The sequence below is a fragment of the Etheostoma cragini genome, chromosome 1, assembly GCF_013103735.1.
Source record: "Etheostoma cragini isolate CJK2018 chromosome 1, CSU_Ecrag_1.0, whole genome shotgun sequence".
Taxonomy (NCBI): Eukaryota; Metazoa; Chordata; class Actinopteri; order Perciformes; family Percidae; genus Etheostoma; species Etheostoma cragini.
Genome location: NC_048407.1, coordinates 1,581,811 through 1,592,862, shown reverse-complemented (window position 1 = coordinate 1,592,862; position 11,052 = coordinate 1,581,811).

Sequence of the window (11,052 nt, the reverse complement as noted above, 5' to 3'; positions counted from 1 at the left end):
TAGAAATTAAGTGTTAACGAGCAGTTGGACAGGTGTACCTAATAAAGTGGCCGGTGAGTATATATATATATATATATTGGGAGGCTATGTATTGTACATTTTTTACTTCTTTGCACTGTTTATTTTGAGTGTTTGGATTGTACATTTATGGACTATGTTATTAAAATTCCCACAATAGAATGGAAATAAAATGTAGACTTCTTTTCACCATAAATCTCAGTCTAAAGTACAGTTTGCTGTGCCTGTGACAGTAGCCCACACCTGTCAGTGATGATTGACAATTGTCCAAATTTCTGGTGAGGATTGTTTATATTATTGGCACTACTTGTGTGTTTTGGACGTTACATGCAATAAACCAATCAGATTGTCATCTCCCATTCCCTTTAAAAGCCAGATGCGTTTGATTGCATTATGCATTATGATTGCTATTATTTATCTTATGCATGTGTGGTTGCTGCTAGATCAGGTTATTAAAAGGTGTATTTAGAAAAGTTTTGTTGTAGTACATGTTAGATTAGTGTTGTCTGGGTAGATCTTGCCATAGATCAGGGAGACTTGCAAGCAAAGAGGGAGCAAAGAATGGAAATCAAAGGCCATATCTCCAAAAAATAAATCTGCCAAAAATCATAGTTTGAGCAAACCGTTCTTGTCCAGGACCGTACCCTTAATCATACAACTGAACCAACAGTCGAATGCTTCTGACAAGAAATATGAAAAGTCCTTGAGTCACCCAGCCAGAACTCAGAGTTAAATCCCTTTGAAAATCTCCAGAATAACTTAAAGACAGATCGTCACATATGCTCCTTATCCAACTCGAACAAGCTTGAGCACATCTGCATCTTTGGATGGTAGAAAATCCCAGAATGCTTCTGTGCAGAGCTGGTGCAAATACTGCTACCCACGGGGAGAAGAAGCAGGAAATCACTGCCAACTTTGCTTCAACAAAATTTTGGCTTCAGGTTGGAACACCATTTTTTAAATAAAGTAAATTCTGCCTTTTTTGTAAGTATTCGATAATTTTTTGTAGAACTGTAGAACTGTAAATAAAACAAACATTATCTGGCAAGATTACAGGTTTTTATAGCAGCGGTGAAGGATATAAAAAGTTATAAAAATGTGGGCACTAAAGTCTCCACTGGCACAGATTATTCCATACAATTAGAAAATTCATAATGATTTTCATCCTGGCTTAGTTTAAACTGGAACAGACATGTGAATGCCATTGTTTTCCTCTACATATGCATTTGTATGGACATGGAATTTGTAATGGTTTCCTCTAAATGCTGCCAAAGTGATTCTTATTATCCCATGAATAAATGCAGCAAAACATAAATCCCTAACCCGCTCCCTCTCTCTCTCTATATATATATATATCTATCTCTTCTCCATGCCTAGTTGAGATGGCATTGCTATCTCCAGAGTGACTGAGGAGAAGCAGTATGTGGTGTGACAGCCAGCCTGGGTCAAAGTCCCCCAATTCGGCAAATGGCCATGACTTATTTGCAGGGTTGGGGGCTGTGGGGCGAGGATGATATTGACAGGATCATTTGCATGTCTGCCAAGTCGCAGGCAGGAGTGTGGCTGAAGGGGAGCTACAAGGGAATAGATGGGATGTGATGGCTTCTGTAATCTCCCCCCTGGCCCGATCCGTCAGAGGTGCTGTGCAAAATGATCATTAGCTGGCTGTGGCTGGACCAAGAGCGAGTTACAACTTGGACAAGCTCCGATGTGATGTCTCTATCAACCCAGGCAGAACTACTTTTTCCTCTTGCGTTAACTCGTTGACCGTGTTTGTGCGTTGTTGTCAGTGTATTCTTGCTTTCAGCTTTTGTTACCGGAGACAAACCCCTAAACCAGGGAATGTCTGCATATAGCATACATCATTTGCTTTTATTTGGCCCAGAGAGTATCAAAGTGTTTGCCCGCCAAGAAAAAACAAGTTTTTATGTGTGTCATAAAGGTGCTGTTATAAATCGGAAGCTGCGGTTTGGTTTATAACCTTTAAGACTGTGATCAGATGAATGACTGTGAATACATTTATCATGTTTTCCTCTGTCTCTACTTAAAGTTCTATCAAATTCATGGTCTGTTATACGTTTTAAGCAACTTTCTGAAAAATATTCTTTTATTTGTATGTCCCACTGCACAGTACTTCCTGTTAACCTCTGACAAATCATTTATTATGTTGTGCATTTTCATCTTCAATTTCATACAAATGTTAGTACATTTCAAAGCTACATTACGGATGCACGGCTGTGGTTTTGTAAAGCTAATACTCTGGGCATTCTTATTTTATTAATTTCCCTTTTACATGTTTACAGTAAGCCAGTCATACTGTGACCTATCAGACTGAAATTTGCATTGTCTCTTCCTCAACTTGTCTATGATGGGTTTACCAAATATTAAGCAGAGACCGACTCATGACTTTACTTGTGTCTTTTCATGTCAATGTCTCCAAAGGCTTTCCAAATATATTTTGTCACACCACTGGAAATACACCTTAATATAATGTTACCGTTAACTATTTATTTATACTAGATTACTGTTGTGCAAAGCGTAGTATCAAACGTTGAATCCCAAACGTTTAACATAAAGCTAAGGCTGTAACACGCTAACGGCATTTTTACGATTGGCTCATTTCCTTGAAAGGCATTATGGGTTGTAGCTGGGATTGGTTTGTTTTTCCTTTGGGCTGTTTTCATTGAAGCAGTACTAACCATTATTGGTCAAACTGTTTATCAATGTCAAACAATTAGTTTTAAAGAGCCTTAGCTATTAAACGTGGGTTTCAATGTAAAAATTTCAACATGAAGATCTGGACTTTTACCGTGCATTTTATATAAAGATTATTAAATGTTTAGGATTACTCATTAGTGTGAGATACAGGATTGCTATAGTTTTTAGTTCTTAAAGATTATATTGTATATTGTATCCCTATGTTAGATTGATTTAATCTGCAATAAACCTTGATGTAGTTGTGCTTGAGTCCCACAAAGAACTCATATCAAAGTTTATCCGAATTGACATAATACAAATGCTACTTCACTGGGTAAACTTGCTGCATGGTCATAATGCCTTGTGGCTGCAGGAACGTGAGCCCTGCACTGTAAATATTGAGGACTCTCTGAGTGCTTCCAGGTAGCAGAAGATGCTCCTCGGGAGCTCCTTCAGCACATGGAGAGCTAAACCCTGTCCAGTTGAAAGGTCAAGTGCGAATGCAGGGTGGAAACCGCTTTCACCATTTACACCTCTGTGTGTGTGTGTGTGTTTTCCCTTTATACTCTAAAGGACACACAGCCAAAGGCTAGCCAGCCTTTTAATGGTTAATCAATAGAGCCAAGAATCCCTGGACTATGGGTTTCGATATTTGGGGGCTGAACCAAAATAATAAGCCAGCATCTATCTCCAGAGGATGACAGATGAAGGAAAGGTCGATACTTTTGTACTTGGGTTTCCAGATTGATGGCTGCTGACCAGCAGTTAGGTGGTGGGCTTTTTTGGGCAAAACAGAATGAAGCAAGAGAGAAAGAAAAAGACATAAAGACCAGGACAAAAAGAGATTTTAAGATGATCAGCTCAACAGCTCAAAGAGTCTCAACATCATATCACACTACAAAAAACAAAGTGGTTCCTTTACAATCCTTCCTTCTGCTCTGGTTTTTGCTCCATCCTGTCTCTTTTCTCAACAATACTGCAGGTTTATCCTCCTTATCTCTCACCTTTCTATATTTATCTGTATAGGGCTTCAGTTCCTTTAATGGAGGTCACCTGCTTATCCGCAGTGGAGCATCTTTTAAAGGGAAAGTCGCAGATGGATGTGTCTCTTGGCTTATAGGCTTAAAAAAGGACTCTTACTTTTTGTGCAAGGACATATAAAGTATAATGATACCCCACCTTTTGTGCACATTTAAAAAAAACAATTGGGGATCTATTTGGGTAATCAGGATCAGCATGAAGATGTTTCCCATGGCAACATCGAGAGCTAGCATTGCTCGGAGAAGCCTGCCAACTTCTTTGATACGCTGAGTGGAACAGGTCATGACCTTTCATTGCCTAAAAACATGAAAACAAGACGTCTACGAGAAAAAGCCTACAGAGCAATGATTATGTCCATGATAACATAATTTCTCCTCTCAATATTTAACATTTGTGAGAACCTGTCGTGCTGGTAGGTTTATATTCCACTCAGAAAGGGGGCGCTAGTAGCCCAGCTAGATAACGTTAGCAGGCATAATGTTAGCTTTGATTCCCACTTAGCGTTCATTTCCGTACCTGCTGAGTCATTGTCAGCTACCTCAGTGAACCCGGAAGCTTAGAATTTCTTTTGGCGGACTCTCATACGAATGAACCGGTCAGCCAACATGGTCAGATAATACATCCATGGTCCCACACTACACACGGGATAGGAGGGGGTCCAGCTAATGTTAGCTGTCCCTCTGTGTCCATTTGTTGTGAGGTTACTAGACTGTCAAATTTCACCGCAACAGGAAGTCTTGGAACCCCAGCACTCTGTTACTCCATGATTCAAATCACAAAACAGTAAAGTAACCCCCCCCCCCCACCCCCCACCCCCACTCCTACCCCGCCCCAACCCTTTGTGCAAATGTCCCAACCAAATTGCCAGCGTCAACAGTGCCAGTTATTACCAAACATTCACAGTATGAACATTGACTAAAAGCCTCCAAAAAATGTAACTCACATATCTTGTTTTTGGTAGTCACAATTTTGACCAATTAAATACACAATGTAAAATAACCCATACGGATATGTATCTTTCTTCACAAAAATGAGTTCACCAGTGTAACTGTACTCTGTGCAACCCATTCCAACATCTCAAACTGTTCCTTCTGACTGGCAGAGTGGGTGTCTGTTCCTATCATGCATAGGCTAATCATACACAGTTTCAGTTTGTTGCTTATAATTTCACATCACTTTCCCCTTGTGTTGAAGTGACTGCTGCAGTTTCTGACACAGTCTGTTTTCATAGCAGTAAGTATCAAAAAAAGTGCCATATTCAAAGCAGAGTTCATACCTCGTTTTTTATGTGGAGCTTTGTTCCAGAGTCGGAGAACAACAGAGGCTTCATTATAAGAGGCAGATATTGTACATATCTTCTTACGAACAGCTACCGTTTAGCTGTCTGTGTGAGGCTTCTGGCTCTTCCAGACTCTTGATCTGCCTTAAGAGAGTGCCTTGTCTCCCTGGCTTGATATATATCAGGACACTTTCCAACCCATTGTATTTCATTCAGAAACAATATGGATCACATGTTCTCCATGGAGAGCTGTTGAAGACCATGTTCAAAGGCCAGGATTGTCGTTAAGAGGACTAAATAACGGACTCATTTGACTAAAGGCCTTTAATGCCCATTTATCTAAGAAAATGAGAAATAGGCTAAGGATTAGACTCATGCTTAGAGCATTGCATGTTGGGGCTTTTTTTAATATGGCATCCTCTTTTTTTTACAGCCATATGAGGGTAGCAAGGGATTTGAGGCGTGTTGTCCTCATTTTTAACAAACGATGCAGCTGCATGAACAAAGGATGAAGCTGAAATTATCAATACAAAGTAACGTGAGACAATGGGGCTCGCGTATCACTCAAAACACAATTGAAGCACATGTGCACCCACATTAATACTATGTCAGTGTCTGTGCATGCACACACAAGCACATGCATGCACTCAATGAGACCCACACTGTTCCAGTATACTCACACACACACTTACCAAAGCTATTGTTTCTCATTCAGCACAAGTTGTCCAATCAGTGAGACCACGCACAACTCTGTGCAGCACATGATTAGGACTGAAAGATGCTACTATCAGCTCTTGTATGCCTTAACTGATCCTTCTTTCACTTCAAAGTCTAAAGAAAGAGTGTTGAATGTGTCCAGGAACCGGGTTCTCTCCCTTTGGAGCAAAGAAACCAAGGTGGAACACTGCCATCTTGTGAGAGAAAGAAAGGCAAACTAACCAGCAGCAGTAACAGGCAAAAAATGGAAGGCTTGCCTGCCTAATGACCACTCCAAATAGCTGGTGGGGAACAGTTGAACAGTTTTTTCTTTTAGTCTTTATGGCATTGTCTCTGCCACTGCTTAGTAGCTTAAATGCAGCCGAACACCGTGAAACCACCTAAGCAGGCAATCACACAGACACACACACACACACTAAGAATACACACGCAAGCAACGATCCATGCATTTATGCACACAGACATGCTCACAGGTGAGTCAGAAATGTATTATCTGTGCGCTTTGCAGCCGAACAGAGAGCTTAAGCCTGGATGAAAGGACCACTCTGAACTCTTTTGATGTGCATTAGCATGCTAATAGCCCGCTCCCTTTGTTACCCCTCTCATCTGCGAGAATGTCAAGGCTAATCTGTGTGATTCCTAATGACGGCAACGGGGTGATAAACACTGCGCGCCATGTCCTCCCTTAAGTCGAGAGAGACTGCAGTGGAGGCAGCAGTTCTTTTGGAGGATATGTGCTTATCCGATTTCCAAATGGCCCCGACACTGAAAAGAGAGAAGAGCATTTTTCACGCCCGATTGTGGATTTCTTTTTCTCCCTTTTTGTCTTTATATTTGTATTTATTCTCTGTACTGTCCACGCTCTGAACCTCTTCAGGGTTTATGGCATTAGCTTTATCTTTCTCTCTATTTCCTCCCTACTTCTCTATCCCCATATTGTCTCTATCCTCTCTTTTCTTCTGTCTGTTTTTTTGGTGGGAAGACCAATGTTTTCCAATCAGATGGATGTTCTGATGAGGAGTGAAATGGAGGAAATACATGTTTTTTGAGACCAAACGTCTTGGTTCATTTATTTTGTTGCGTGGAATAAAAGAGAATTCCCAGAGTTAGTAGTGTCCGTTGAAAGGACAGAGACCCGTACCACACAAGGTGGTTCAGAGACTGACAAAGTGCCTTGAGCCATCCCAATTCATACAGTTGGCTTCAGCTTTCATCCAGGTTACAGCTATTCTTAGACATGTCAGATGAGATGTCTAACAACACCTAGTGCGCTGTCTAGAACGATGCCCACAGTTTCTGGGTATTCATCTTTTGGGTAAACGTTCAAACCGTAACTTCTGATTTTGTAAACACGTATCTGGAGTAGGGCTGCAACAAGTGAAGCTTTTATTTATTATATTAATCTGTTGATTATTTCCTCAAGAAATGGATTAGTTGTTTGGTCTATAAAATGTCAGAAATGATGAAAAATTACCATGAGTGTTTTTCCAAAGCCCAAGATGACATCCACAAATGTGTTGTTTTGTCCCCAACTCAAATATATTCCGTTTACTGTCACAGAAGAGAGAAGAAACTAAAACATATTCACATTTTAGTAAAGATAAACCTTTCTTTTCTTTCCATTTTGGCGTTTCACTTAGCAGGTGTTTTCAACACATTATTCACATATACTGCACCCATTCTGTCAGTGACATTACTCTTAGTTTTATTTCTGTTTGTACATGAAAACCATCTACAATAGTTACAATAGTTACAAGAGTCTGTTCATGTATTTTTTCAGAGCACTGACTGGACTTTTTAATGTGGATGTTTCATAAGCATCTCCTGCTTTCCTACACAGCCTAATAAAGCCTTGCTGGCATTTATTAGTTGTTTTTTAAACATGAAATCAACTTGGGAAGAGTAGTTGTGATACAGTGTGATTATGAGCTCGGCCCTGCTCCCATATACCATATACCATATGTAGATATATATGTTATTAACCACTTCCCTTGCTTGTGAACATATCTGTAATTTTGCAATGTCCTCCAGGGCTTTTCTCCAATATCAGCTCCCCCTCTTTTTTCTCTCGTCCTCTCTTCCGCATGTTTTTTTTTCCAGCTGTCCATTTTTCTCTCCAAACTGCTCAGCCACGGCAGGCAGAGATCAAACTATCAGGTTGAAAGCATGCTGACTGACTGAAAACAACATTCTGTTCGCTCTAACTGTCTTTGTTTCTCATTTTAAATATTAATACAACCGATGAGACAAAACAGATTTGTGTTTGGGTGAGGGATTCTCTGCATATCAGGAAACTCTGAGCTCAATCCGGTGCCTCGACAGTCTCGACAACTGAGACATGATCTGGAGTGATGACTTTTAATACAATTTTTAATAGGCAATGCAGCTTATTATACACCTATTGTACATATAACCATGACCCCCAGAACTCATTACTCCAGATTCTGTATTTATGGTTATTTTGCCCCGATGACTTTTTGATCATAAAACTAGGCAGCTGATCAATGTCTCACTGCAGGAATTACTGCACTGAGAAATGAAAAAATACCTTGAGGTAAACTGGTAGCACATTTTTTTTTCTTTCCTTGTTTTATTGTTTACAACAGGAACAAAAAATATGTAAATGGGAACAACCAAATTGTTAGTTTGGAAGTATTATCTGTTTGTGCCAGATGTTTGCTAGGTGTTTTGTATTTTGCTGACTGAAAGATAAGGAAATAGAAGAGATTTAGCCATGGTCCTCATGTGATGTTTTCAGATTTCGACAGCTAATGGGCAACTAAAGATATACTCCAAAACAATCACAAATGCACAGTCACGCTCACAAATGCAAACTGCTATGTGTCTGCATGGGTGGACATACTGTCACCTGTGCAGCCAGTGGGAACGGTACTTGTGGTTGTAAATTTGGGGTTTAATTTGAACTTGAGTCTGAACGTATTACTAGGAATTGATGCTTTGTCCCTGAGCGACTCAAACAACATTACTTTCACATCACAAAATGGCGTGTTACAGCATTGACTGAGGAAGATTGTGAATTTGTGAGCCATAATTGCAAGATGTCAGCCCTCAAGTGTTTGCCAAGTTGTGGTGATGTCAGACGTACTCCTCTGCTTTGTGCTCTACTTTTCTTTAATCCGGAGCCAACAAACAATATCATTTTGATTTTGCATGCATGTCAAATTTAATCACACCTCACAGAACAAAGTCCAGCCTGACAGTCTCCTTTTAAAATCCGAGCCAGATCTGCAAGTAAATCAATTCAATGCGTTTGTTTTGCAAATGGATGACTGATATGTGAATTGACGTGTGACTACTGTGTGTGACTCTCTGTTTGTCCCTGAGCCCACCCTTGCCCGCGGTCTGTTAGCATATCAAGCTGCAGAAGCCATCAAGTTAATGCCCTCTATCAACACCTTATTATCAGATGCAGCCATGCTCCCTGCAACAGATGAGAATATCCCAGTTGTGCCTAATGCCTGTGAGTGGAGGCTATCTGCATGGCCAGACAGGCTTAACAGGGACAGGTAGCATTTAACACCCAGCCCACACAAACACCACATCCCTGCTCTTTATTGCTACAGTATGCTGCCACATTACGAGCCAAAGAGCGGTGATTGGATCGAAAATTACAACCCTCTCAACCCCGGCAGATGGAGCTGGGGACAAAATGAGAGAGAATGGGGGTTGCTGGGAAAATGACAAACACAAGTAAGTATTGTCAAGGGGTGTGTGTGTTTGTGTGTGTGTAGGTAAGGGGATGAAGTGGGGGTTTTGCCCACTGCCCACCCTCCACCAGCTTAATTTTAATGCCAATAAAGGCGTGGCGGGCTAGAGCACGCACAAAGCCAAGGTTAACACAAAGATGAAGAGGCCGATACGGTCACTGGCGCTTGGCTGACAGGAAACCCCTGAAGACTTTTCATTACCAGTGTTCATCGTGTTATCTGTAATTGTTGAAGGATGGGGCACTGCTGGTAGCAAGATGGGCCTTTATGTGTTAACCACCACGCAAAAATTGATGCTTGCAGTTGGAATTGGAATGGGACACCAGTGTGTGTGTGTGTGTGTGTGTGTGTCCGTTTGGGAGGTGGGAAGGTGTTTTTCCACTCCCTGAAGGCATGTACTGTACGTAGTGGGGAAGTGGTAGCATGGGGGTGGGACATGATTATGAAAATGTCCCTTACGTCATGCTCTTTTTCCTGCTTGACCGACGTGCTGCTGATGAGGTGCAGGGATAGAAATGAAGATAACGGCTACACATGAACGCAGTGAGGGCACGGTTCAGATTGTAGATAGCGTAGATAGTGACACATGGGCATGGCCATGTGACAGGCAATGAAAAAGAATATTGATTTAAGATTTTACTCTTGCTTCTTCCAGCCTGCCCATTCATATCATTATTGCAGTAGGGCAACGTGGCCAAACGCTGGTAACATTAATGTCTGGGGAGTCAAACTGCCCAATCATTATTCATTATTCACAGGTGGGATTGAGTCACTACAAGTGAGCAATATCACCAAAAAAGCTTTGTTTTCAAGCAATGTAAAAAGTGCATTAATTAAAACATGTCTAGTCACCACACACCCAACATTTGTCTGCCAATCTCAAATCTTCTTCTATACAGTACCTGCATGCTTACAGGGGTTGTATTCTGTATGATTTCACTGAATGGTCTCTCACAATAAGTACACATTACATTTCTGTTTGATCATCGCAGTTGTTGCGAGGTTTAACCAGTACCACCCAGGCAATTTTGGTAGTGGTGTGTCTATCAGTAGAAGCAAAGAAGTGAAGAAAATCCCCAAACGTGGTCTCAGGTGTGACAGTCGTATGTAAATGGGAGTAGGTAGAGGCGCTTCTAAAGCAACACACACAACCTGCCAAGGACTCAAAGTGTGATGGAAGTGCTTCAGCTTGAGAGAGTCAGTGTGTGCGTGCCTGTGTGCATGTGTGTGTGTGTGTGCGTGCCTGTGTGCATGTGTGTGTGTGTGTGTTTGAGTGAAGGGAGCACGGATGTTGGGACTCCGAGTGAGAGAAAATTGCCTCATAATATCAAAAATATCAAATCTAAAGGAATAATTGAGTACCTGGAGATTTACTTTACTTTTGTGGATTAGCGTAGTTTTCCACCCTCAAGTGTTGCTTTTAGTCTTTGATACATCCCAGAGAAGATTTGATTTAATCTCTCCCACTTTTTGGAAATTGAGAAGAGTAGCAGAGAGTGCCTTTTTACTTTTAATTCAGAGTCTTCTAGAGATCTGAGATTTAGTTCTGAAAACATTATCTCTTGTAAGTTT